Raw genomic sequence first — 12558 nt, forward strand, 5'->3', positions numbered from 1 at the left:
GAGGACGCCCCCGCTTCGCCCACAACGTGCGCTGCTCCCGAACCCAAACAATGATCCCTCTCCCTTCCTCGCCCAGCCCCCGGCCCGCCCCACCCCCGCGCGTACCCCGGCTCCGAGGGCACCGCCCGCCCGGCTGCCCCTGCTTTGGACCCCATTGTTGCCCGACCCGGGCGATGCCCGGCGCCCGGGGGCGGTCCCCGGGAGCCGCCGCGCCGCCGTGCCCGCAGCCTCGGCCGGCCGCTCGAGCCGGCTCCGCCCACACCTTTCCAAGTTAGCTGGCGGGCGAGCCGCGGGGACGGCTCGGGCGCCCGGCCCCCTCCCTGCACGCCCCCACCCGGGCCGGAGCGGGGAGGGGGCGGGGGGCCGGGCGGGCTGCGCGCTCGATTTGCCTCCGAATTCTCTCCCGAAGGCTGCCTTGCGCGCTCAGACACAAAAGAGGGGACTTTCTCGCGGCTCAGCGCGAGTCCTCGCCTGGCGAGTTGCAATCCGGGGGTTCCTCCCGCCGCGAGGCCCCGCGGGCCCCCCTCGGCCGGCGGCTCCCAAAGCTCCGTTGGCCATGTGTAGGTTATTTTGGGTGCCGCAGCAAGGTGGTGCAGGTGAAAGGGAAGCGCGGCCGAGGCCGGGGGGCGGGGGCAGGGGTGGGGCGGGGTGGGGCGGGGTGGAGGCTCCGCGGACCCACCCCCCAGCCCGGCGGCCCGGGCGGCGAGGCGAGGGCCGGGCAGTGGGTGTTGCCTTCTACCTCTGCGAGCGGGGAGGGGTTAGTTTCCCACAGGGGATTTCAACCATCACACTCAGAGCCCGCCTCCTAATCCTCGGGCGGAGCGGCTCGGGGGCCCCATTTTATGGCAATAAAGCGACTTAGCGCCTGCTGAGCGAGCCCCTCCCCGCCGCCGCCCCCGCCCTCGGCCCCACCCCGGGGCTCGCCCGCAGCGGCGGGGCTTTGTTTCTGGGGAGGAGGACCCGGAGCTCTTTTGTTTGGGGGTTTGGTGTTTTCACCCCCCCCACCTCACCTCACCCCACCCCACCCCACCCCCCACGCCTCTCCGGTTTCCTGAGCTGCGGGCTGCAAGGGAGGAGAAGCGGCGTCTTGCAACCCCCTCGGCTGGGCCCCGGGGTAATTCGATGCGGGCCTGGCGAGGCTCCCCACGCTAGACCGGGGCTCGCGTCTCGGCAGCCTCCACCCACCGGCCCACCCTACATTTAGCGCATCATGTGATCCGGGTAAGTCATTTGCAAGTACAACAGTTCCCTGGGTTGCCCCCCATTCATTTCCTGAGAACTGCAGAGAGCAGCTGAGAGGCTCTGCCTGTGCGTGTGCGAGTGTGCGTGTGAGTGTGCGCGGGTGACGCCGTGTGTGTGCGAGAGTGAGTGTGTGCGCGCGCGTGTGTGTGCGAGAGAGAGAGAGAGAAAGGGAGAGAGAGAGGGGGACTCTGTGTGAGGGAAAGAAAACAATTTCTCCTGCTCTGCAGCTTCTGTTCAGGTCTGTGCCGATTCCGTTTCTTATCAAAATAAACAACCCCCTCCTTTTTTTTTTTTTTTTTTTTTGCCATCCCAAATCAGACCGTGTTCTCTTAACATGTTTTATTTTCCTTCTGTCATCTGCTCAAGTTAAATCATTTTGGTTGGTCTGTGTTCTTAAAGGGGGAAAGTGTTGGGAAGCGGGAGGGGGCCGAGGGAGGGCGATGCTATTGCAAAGCAAGTAGCGTCGGTCGGATATGTGAAGAAGAAAGAAGGAGGTTTCTCTCTCCACCCCCCTCCCCCCGCACCAATTTTTTTTTTTTTTTTTTAAAGAACTTATCAAGTACCGTGAATTAAGCAAATGTTTTTCTACCCCTGGTGGAATTGTTGGTTGCAATGTTTGCCTGACGGTTGCCAAGGATGGGACATAAAACACCCGGGCTGAATCGGGGAGGCGGGGGTGGGGGGTTGTGGAAGTAGTTTGCCCCCAGGAAGAGAGCGAGTTCGGTGAATAGCTGCCGCACCGGGGCTGTGTGGGCTGTGGGTGTGCGCTGGAGAGAGTGGAGGGGAAGGGGTTAAGGCGGAGATGACACTGCTGGCATGAATAGTGGTCCTGGTGCTACATTCATTATTGTCTCTGGTCGTAATGATGTGTAACTGTCACTTGCTACAGTGCCTGGTCCGCGGAAGTAGCCAGGGGCTGGCCCGTGGCTGTTATTTTCAATTACGGGGGAGCCGGCCGGAGTTGACAAGGGGCAACTTTGCACGTCCACCCGAGCCGGGCAGCCCGCGGAGCTGGCCTGGGAGCCCTTTCTAGCCTCAGAAGCTCGCTCCCAGGACTCGGACTTGACCTCCGCGACATTAGTTGGTGTTCGTGTTAGATGCTCCCCTATGGGGAGAATCAACCCTGCTTTTGTTGGGTAGAGAGCTGCGTATTAGAACTTTGAAAAACTTTTATCTTTGGGGAAAAGGGTGGGGTGCACTCAACAGTTCTGTTTCGAAGTGCATTTGAGGCAAACGCTTGGAAAAAGTACCAATTCCTTTGTTATATGCCCTGCGGCTTCCCAGCCCCCCTTCACCCTGCGCTTCGAGTTTTGCATACTTTAATAGTAATACCCTTAATTCAGCTGATAAAAACTGACTGTGTTGAGTTAAAGAGTGTTAGTACAACGGAATGTGTAATCTGGATAAACAGTTTGTATGGTTAATATCGTCAGCTCTCTAATTTAACAGTACAGATGGTTTAAGTATCGTTCTGTATGGATTGTTTTAAGCAATCCCACTGGCTAATAGAATTCTCGGCCGAGCACTGGGATATTTTATTGTAAATCAGCTTTAATATTCTCTGTTTCCCGGTCACACCAGGGAGGTGAGCAGGTCTATTTACATTTGGTGCCTGTGCATCCAGTGGCCTCAGTAGACATCTGTCAATCAAATAACGTCATTGTGCAAATCCACCTAGACGCCTCCAGGCCCTTTTCTTACTGGAGGAGAGAGTTGTTTAGATAAGTAAATGCTTTGAAATAAATTTGGTGTCTTTTAAAAGGGAGCCTCTTGTGATGGGAATAGGAGTGGTCACTCTGGAAGAGTGGGTGTATTCCATCATGAAACAAATGCTCTTTGGAATTGGCATTTAATAAAAACAGTGACTCCCCCCCCCCCCCCAAAAAAAAAAAAAAGCCTGGTTGTGCTGTTTGTAGACCTCATTCGCATTTTGTTTACATTCTTTAAAACCACGCAGAAATTGGTTGCGATAAAGGGGTATACTTTTAGGCTAGAAGATGTTTAACTGTGGAAGCTTAGTAGACATGGGATGGTGAAGGGCAAACATTTCAGTTGCATAAGTTGTATCTTTATCGCTGCAGCCTGGTCAATCGATTGGAGACTAGCTTGAGTATGGTAAGCTTCTTTGAGTTGGGGAGGGAGCAATTAGAGCATAGAAGTATTGGCAGAAATTTGTAATGCATTTAGGAGAGAAGTTTATTATTCTTGTCTTGTAATTCATAACTATTATGAAGTATACCGAAGCTGGTGAAATTTGGAAGTTTCAAATTTATGAACCAAAACCATGTAACTAATATAGTTGTGTCAGATACACAGAACATTCTTGAGGAATTTCTGTTTATTTTTGAGTTGCTTCAGTTATTTATCTATTACTTAACGATGCATATTTAAAAGAAGCTTCGGTCAGCTAAACTTTATTTTGGAATGCTTTGTATTACTATTTATTGAATGAAAATTGTTGTGCCAGTGGGCCCTTAACATATATTTTTTTTCTCCAGAAAGTTCTTTTTCAGTAACTGAATGTCATTTGGGAGAAAACTGGTCCTGGTGTAGCATTTGAGACCTTGACCTTAGCAACTTTTGGCTGGTGGTTGTTTACTACAGCTGCAGCCTCTGTGTGTACAGAAAGGGAAGGGACTGCAAACACCAGTGTGCTCACTCTCCCCAGGCCAAGGGAAAAACAAATCAGGATGCGTGATGTTCATTCATTCCGAAGAGGGTGCATCAGGCATAGAATAGCAGTAGTGTTCTGGTCATTTAAAAATATATATGTTCCTCGGGGATTACTTCCCTGCCTCCTGTGAAAGGTAAACAAGCACTTGAACAGACTGAGTGAGTTTTAAATGTTCTATCATGAAGCAGGCTGTTATCAAGTGAATGAAATAATTTGGTCTTAACCATAGGTGTGGTTTTTTTTTTGTGTTTTGTTTTTTTCTTTTTCCTCTGCAAAGAGGACGTAAGTGCTTAGGCCTCTAGGCCTACACTGAGGGCATTTTGAACTCAAGCCAGTGTTGGTTAATCTAGAGTACTGAATCGTCTTACCAGTGAGGTGATATTGTTAAGCAGTTGCACATATGAAGGTCCTCGGTGTTTTCGCCATTGTACAAAATGGAAAGTGTGGAATTTCATATTTATGTGTGAATTTCATTAAGATAATCAATTAAATTGGGGGTGTCAAATGGTTTTCTTTAGATTGTGAGAGAAACAGTCTTCTTAGAGGGTTTACTTCATAAATGTAACTGTAGATGATTTGTGTATTGATACAAACTAGTTGTATTCTACAAAACTAGAGGTGCAGACTTACTTGAAAAGTTATTTGTTTTGGATAAGGAAGTCTTCCCGCTTGTGCTTTCACGCTGATTAATGAGCAAGAACTAAAAATCTCAAAACTGCTTTATTTAACAGTTTTATTTAACACCCATGGTTATCTTTTTCCTTGTAGAAAACAGCTTTCATTTTTATAAATAATTTCTAAAATAGGTTGCGGTTGCTTGCCTTTATCATTTATGTTTTGAAAATGCTGTATGATAGTAGGGTGGTAATATCTGTATTTTTGCCCCCTGTTCACTTATTTTCTTTTATGTTTATTTTTCAGCTGACAAATTACGCACAGCTTTCAGTCTTTAGTATGTACAAGATGTAAGGGTAAAAATATTAAAATTAAATCACTGGCGACACCCTATAAACCACAGCCTTAACTCATCCACCACAACCACAGCTCCCAAAATCAAAACGCAAGTAAACAGATGGGCCTTGCCCTATGCCCAGGAGGTCAACAGCCCTGGGCTCTGTGAGATCTGCTGTATTTCCAGATCCCAAACCCGTTCAGGGAAATGTCTGACTTCAACAGGCCAGAATTCATTTTCAGGGCCTGGACCAGCCACACCCCATCTGATGTCAGCTTTTGAGTTCTTGTGGCTGAGAACACATGCTGTGGATTAAATGGTTACTTTCTCTATATATTCTCAGTAATTATGTTACAAAAGGATTTTTCGGTTTTGGGTGTTTATTTCCATAAAAGTGGCTACTTGAGTAGTCCTGTTGCTCCATAAAAATTTGTTTGGGTCTGGCAGTAGGCTACAGGATATTCACCCAGAGAATTCTGCTCTTGGCGTGGTCTTTCTTCCTGTCTTTTTCTCCAGTGAAAGTCATATACTTCTGTTGCTGTTTCGTGGTATATTTTTTTGATTATTAGCATAATTGGACTGGTCTGAAGAGTATTGCTTTTTAGGTACAGATGGGGTAGCAGGAAGCCTTTGCTGCTGTACTGCTGCATGGAAGGTGAGAGAAACCATTGGAGAGCTTTGGGATAGTTTTCTCCGTCCCATCAGAGGTAATAGAAGCCCAGCTATTACAGTTTACTGGCCTAGACAGCCAGGAGTTGTGTTCCCAGTGCTACAGTCACAACACCTGTGGGTTTTTAGAATTATTCTGGGCGTAATGTATATGTGTATATCACATGTATGTGTGTTTGCTATTTTACGTATATTTTATGTATATATATGCATGTATATAGTATTTATGAACGTGAGTTTTTATATTCTGTATGTTGGTATATATCCCCCTGCACCCCTGACGCTACATATATTACGAGCAAGAATTACGGTAAAAAGTCCCCCTCCTCCCACTTGTATACAAAAGAAGGAAAACACACAGTTTGTTTTTTCCAAATCCTATGTTTAGTAATAATGTTCTCACTTGGTTTTGAGTTTAGGAAGCAAACTTAGAACGTGAAAACAGCCTTGCCCCAAAGAAAACAAACCAACATAACTAAATGAGAAACGAGATAAATGATTGTGAAAAAATGAAACAGCTAACTGTAAAGAAAATATTTATTCATTTCACAATCCGGTATCTGCTAAGATTATATATCCTGGAATCTGGACTGATTGAGGTGGCAGAGATATCACAATCTGAAGCCGGGTCTCTTGGTTACTAAAACTGGACGACCTTGGTTAAATTTCTTAACCTGAGTCTGTAAAATGGGAAAAATAATAGACATTTTACAGGGTTGTGGTGAGGGTAAAAGAAGATAGTGTGGGTACGAATCACTTTGTAAAACTAGAAAGTACTCGTGTGGCAACTGATTTGACAGGAAAACCACTCCCTCTCCATCCCCCACATCCCTACAAGGGATGAACTTTCCAGCCTCTCTAAGTGAGCATATAAATTACACTTATGGAGAAGGAATTTCCGAGTGTGGGTAGAAAACTTCTGGCAGTCAAAGGTCATGAATTCCATTCCTGTCTCACCAGAGATTTGCTCTGTGACCTTGAGAAAGTCATTCTTAAAAAGTTTCTCTGTAGCTGGTATGAAACTTTACCATTAACATTTGTATAATGCAGGTGAAGTATCTGAGCTTTTCAAAAGAATGTACATGAAAATACAGTTCCCATAATGATTTTACAGAAAACAGAAAGTGAAGATCAAGAGTGATTTCTTAGAGATTGTAAACCTCCTTCAGTGAGTCCACTAGTCATTAAAAATACCCTTATTTTTTTATAGAATCATTAATTTTGTGCTGTTATTCTATAATTTAGAACAGTCTTATTGAACTGCAAATCCCTAATTAAGCGAAGATTCTGTTGATTAAGCTATGTCTGATTTATGGCTTAAGCCAGAAATAAAGCGTCTTGGTTAGACTCAAACATTGTTGTAACACAATAAATGCACAGCCAAGAGAGGTAAATGATGGAGATATTACATGGATATTTGAAAATTTATTGAACATATTTTATTTATGCACACATTTTTTCTGCTGTGTACATTTCTTTACACACATACATTTGAGAAAATTAACAATATTAATTTACATAATTTCTCCCCAGCCACATTTTCTTCAGTTAAGAAACAAAAAAAAAAATATTTTTTCACACTCTGTGTAAACACTATTCTTGGAAGAGCAAAGAAATTGACTCACACTAGCTCATCAATAGAATTCATTTTAGACTCTTTCTGTGTCACACATACACCTTGCCTAACTCCTGTTCCTGTTACAACTATCACTGTAAACATCACTTCCTCTGGGATTCTTGCCATCCCTTACTTTGCAAAGTACTTGAATAAGAATATTGAATAAGAATAAGAATTCTGAATAAGAATATTCAGGGTTCCAGGCTGTGTTCTATGGCCCTATAGTACATGCTGTTTTTCTGGTGCAACTGCTTGTTGATTTGCTGGTCCCCTCCCAATAGTAAGCCCCTTGAGAGCAGGAAATGATTCTTCTTCATAGTTACTGTACTGGCTTCTCACCCGGTGCCTACCATAGTGACAGATCGCACAGTGCTAAAATACTTGTACAAGGAACAAATTAAGGAGTGCAATCTCTGTGACTAACCCTCCAGTAGCCAGTAGCCCAGTGCCAGTATCATGGATTTTTCCTTCCTAAGTCTTTTGATCTCTCTCTAGCTAAGCATATTAAACTCTATTAGCCATTCCACAATTCACTACCTTTTCCTGCCTTTTTTTTTTTTTTTTTTTTTTTTTTTCTTTTTCTCTTCGCGAAATAAAGCTTTGTGGTGGAGTCAAAGGGTGCTGGATTTGAAACCTCAGGCTACTCGGGTTTGGCTGTCTGACTGGACAAGTTAATTCTCCAAGTCTCCGTTTACGTATAAGTAAAAACAAAAACAAGAACAAATAATGTCAACATTGCAGAATAGTTTTGAACACTAAAATTGTGGTAATGTCCATAAAGTGTCAGGTGTATAGAACCTTGTACATATTTAGTGCTCAATAAATATTAGTCTGCTCTAGGATATTGGTGCCTCTCTCTCTTTCTCTCTTTTTTTTGTATTATAATTTTTAATTCCAGTTACTTAACATACAGTGTTGCATTAGTTTCAAGTGTATGATATAGTGATTCAACACTTCCATACATCACCCAGTGCTCATCAGGACAAGTGCCCTCCTTAATCCCTGTCACCTACTTAAACCATCCCCCCTCCACCCTCCCCTCTGGTAACTATCAATTTGTTCTCTACAATTAAAAGTTTGTTTCTTGACTTGTCTCGCTTTCTCTCATTTTCCCCCCATTGCTTATGTGTTTTGTTTCTTAAATTCTGCATATGAGTGAGATCATACGGTATTTGTCTTTCTCTGACTGACGTATTTTGCTTATTGTTTTACTCTTTAGCTGTATCCGTGTTGTGGCAAATGGCAAGATTTCATTCTTTTTTATGGCTGAGTAATATTCCATTATACACACACACACACACACACACACACACACACACATACCACTTCTTTATCCATTCATCAGTCGATGGACACTTGGGCTGCTTCCATATCTTGGCTTTTGTAAATAATGCTGCTATTAGTATTCTTGTATTCTTTGGGTAAATACAAGTAGTGTGATTGCTGGATCACAAGGTAGTGCTCTTAAAAGCAGCCATTCAGAATGAGTAGTAGCAGCAAAATAAAATAACTACTCTTTATTGTTCAGAAGTTAGGTACTGTGTTTTTCACATGTTAGTTTATTTGATATGTACTCTTTACTACACAGGTATGTATGGTTGACTTTCAAATAATTTACACTTTGAATACTATATGTGGAAACCCCTAAAGTACCTTCTATACACTGGATTTTGACTTAAGGATGCATTGCTTTATAGCAGTTGTGTGATGGTGCTCACTGCCCAGTAAGAGTTCCCCTCCCCCAATGACTTTGCTATTTTTGACAGTATTTTAAAAAATAATTTGAAAATTTGGGGCACCTGGGTGGCTTATTCTTATTCTTATAAGCATCTGACTCTTGGTTTCGCCTCAGGTCATGATCTCACGGTTCATGAGTTCGAGCCCCGCATGGGGCTCTGTGCTACTGGTGCAGAGTCTGCTTTGGGTTCTTTCTTTTTCCCCCTCTGCCCCTCTGCCCCTCTCCCTCTCTCTCTCTCTCTCTCTCCCTTTCCCTCTTTTGACTCTGAGAGTGGGTCTCCTTTTTTTAATTTTATTATTATTATCTAAAAAATTTTTTTAATGTTTATTTATTTTGAGGGAGAGAGAGACAAAGTGCGAGCAGGGGAGGAGCAGAGAGAGAGGGAGACAAATAATCTGAAGAAGGCTCCAGGCTCCAGGCTGTCAGCACAGAGCCCGACGCGGGGCTTGAACTCACAAACTGTGAGATCATGACTTCAGCCAAAGTTGGACGCTTAACCGACTGAGCCACCCAGGTGCCCCAAGAGTGGGTCTCCTTTAAAACATGAGTCTGGTCCCTTGACATATACAATTTTTTTAAGTTTTCAGAAGTGCATCACATATTAAAATATGGGATTCCTCTTTTTATTCATTAAGTATTTGTTGAGTACATATGTATGATATTACGGTTTCTATTTTATAGATGTAGGGGCTGATTTTAACCCAATTAATGCCAATAACCATGATCAATAGCCAGTTAGCTTTAGAGTAGATTTTTTTTTTTTTTGATGTTTATTTATTTTGAGAGGGAGAGCAGGTGGGGGAGGGTGGCAGAGAGAGAGAGAGAGAGAGAGAGAGAGAGAGAATGAGAATCTCAAGCAGGCTCCATGCCCAGCGTGGAGCTTAACACGGGTCTCTATCTCACCACCCTGAGATCATGAGATCATGACCTGAGCCAAAATCAAGAGTCAAATGTTTGAGCCACCCAGGTATCTCTAAAGTAAAGATTTGAACACTGGAAAGCCGTTGTGTTATGCCCTATTCCCTGTATTACTCTTAACTCCCTTCAGCAGTAAGTATGATAGTCCAGATTTAATCTTCTTGTAGAGTAGAGCAAAAAATGGGAGTATTAGATACTGTATTTACAGGCTGTTATTTGTTTGTAGATACTGACCTACTGCACTTACTAGCATATTTACCTCAATACAGAAGCCAATTTTGTGATGGTTGATACATGTGCTAAAACAAATTGTGAGACCTAATCCAAAAAATTGCTTTAGAAGGCAACTGCTATAGGGTATATCAAAGTGGCAGCAATAGACCAGTAACTTCTGGCCAGTATGCATTCTGTCATTTGATAAAGCTGTTACAGTCAGAGGCATCATACGAGTAACAAAAAAAACATTATCTCTATAAAAAATGCCTTACCCATTTGACCTACACTTATTTAGCTCCTATCATGTAATCCGGAATCATGTATGGAAATGGATAGGGCATTATCATTGATTAGCTGAAAATCAAAGAGGGAAGGTGAGACTTATGTGGAAACTTACAATACAAAGTAAGTTGTGATACATGGACCAAGTTGCTTAAAATTCATGGGAAAAAATTCCTTGTATCTGGGAATGAAAGGTTTTAGGTTTTTAGTGGATATGGCAATAATTCTTCATGGAAAATGTTTACTTTTTATGGAAAAGAAAAAGCAAATCTGCAAGAATAAGAAAGCAAATTAAAAACATTATTTTGGCCACTGTGGTGGTTTCACACATCCTTTTCTGTTATCTTTTAGAGCTGATGGCTTTATGGTGTTTTGGCAAACTTTTATCATTTGCCATAACACGAGAATATTGTGATTCCCAAAATTAGATCCTGGGATGTACTTGGCTAGTAGGACGTGCAGTGTTATAATGAGTTTAGAGAAGGTTTATTTGGGCAAAACAAAATAATAATGTTGATCGGTTAATAAAATTTTAAAAATACACTTTATATGGGGGCATCTGGGTGGCTCAGTTGTTTAAGTGTCAGACTCTTGATTTTGGCACAGGTCATGATCTCAGGGTTCATGAGTTCAGGCCCCATGTCTGACTCTGTGCTCATAGGCAGAGGCCACTTGGGGGTTTTCTCTCTCTCTCTCTCTCTCTCTCTCTCTCTCTCTCTGCTTCTCCCCTGCTTGTTCTCTTTCTCTCAAAATAAAGAAATAAACTTAAAAAAATAAGTTAAAATAATGAAAAAAATATACTTTATGTGAGGCTGTGTAGTCAAATTTTTTTCATATTGCTAAATTTAAGCAATGACCAAAAACTTTGAATATAGGAATAAGAGGTTTTGTTTGTTTGTTTGTTTTTAACATAAGAATAATGGAAGGAAAAACTTGGAAACTGATCAGTTTTCCGATCAAGAAGGTCGGAGTCCATTGTAATTTATCAGAGGTCTTGCTTGAAGGCATATTTAGAAAGAAACTTTACATTAAAGTGGTTGGTTATTTAAAGTGACATCCTCTGGAATGTGCATTAGCTTTCTGCGTTAGGTATAAATACAGAACACTTAAAGAAACACAAAATATTTCATTTTGAGATAATACATAACCAGAAGGAAATTCACTCTTAATGAGTCTATAAAGAGCATTGATGGAATTCTTATTGTACGCTGAGCTCTCTATTGAATATATTGGGATTATACCAAGGCTCTAAGCTGAGGCAGTTGTTTTTATTTATAAATAGCTTGGTAAATAAGACACTTTAGAATACTTGAGAAGTATGGGATAGCAAAAAAATATATATATATTATATTACATATATTATTATATTATATTATATATATATATGGTTAGTGCTTTTTGGTTAGTGCTTGGTGGTTTACAGAGTTGTTTTTTGATAATCTTATAAGGTAGATTGGACACATGTTATCATTTTATTCATGAGGATATTAAGGTCATCTGAAGGTAGAGTAACTAGAAGGTGGCCAAGTTGAAACTAGAACCTTGATTTCCAACACCAGTAAAATAATTTTTTCCATTTCATCTGATTGCTGTCTTCCTAAGTTTCATTTAGTTTAAGATAGTCTCCGTTGCTCAAAGGAGGTGCCAATGTCTAGTGTCTAGCTCATGTGAGATTCAGTGAATATTATTGGATGAATTCTTTTTCCTTCCAAAATGTACTTTGAAGGGGCATAACAAAAAACCCATAATGCTCAGAAAGATCAACTTAATTCTAGAAGACACTGTGCAAATAGAGGCATGAATACTCTGAAGAAAATTAGGGAGGTGGTTCATCACTTACCATGTACCAGTGCTTGTGCTAGGTGCTGAGAATACAACAGTAAATAAAACCTGGGCTTTGTCTCAGGTATAAACAGATCAGGAGGAACCGGCACAACTAAACCCAAAGAGAGGGCCTTGCTCTAGTATATTTCGGTTTATTTTATTTTCATTTAGATCCTTAGTGTGCCTAAAAATAGTACCTAGATATTTTTAGATTTATGTTTTAGTTTCTTTTAAGTACTTTTATCTTATCAGAAAATCTGTTTCCATTTAAGCATGTGATTGTCTTAGTTTTTTTTCCTTTTGAAAAAAATATTTTGCATTTATTGTACTTAAAATGTGTATGATACACTTAAACGCCATTATCTCATTTAATGCTTGTAACCAACCCAACGTTAGGTATTTATTTAAATTAATTTATTATTACT

General features: G+C 42.0%; 1 protein-coding gene across 5 annotated transcripts in view; it reads left to right on the top strand.

Moving 5' to 3' along the window:
• Positions 1–255: 255 nt before the first annotated feature.
• The window catches only part of KLF12 (KLF transcription factor 12), a 438687-nt gene continuing 426384 nt past the window's right edge, over positions 256–12558 (top strand). For 2 of the 5 annotated variants that reach the window (XM_060636987.3, XM_078432839.2), the window contains exon 1: positions 256–1221. The gene's annotated coding sequence lies outside the window, so the exon portion shown is untranslated. The other 3 variants (XM_060636989.3, XM_060636978.3, XM_060636975.3) reach the window with 2 other exon arrangements.

The sequence above is a fragment of the Panthera onca genome, chromosome A1, assembly GCF_046562875.1.
Source record: "Panthera onca isolate mPanOnc1 chromosome A1, mPanOnc1 haplotype 2, whole genome shotgun sequence".
NCBI classification, from domain to species: Eukaryota; Metazoa; Chordata; class Mammalia; order Carnivora; family Felidae; genus Panthera; species Panthera onca.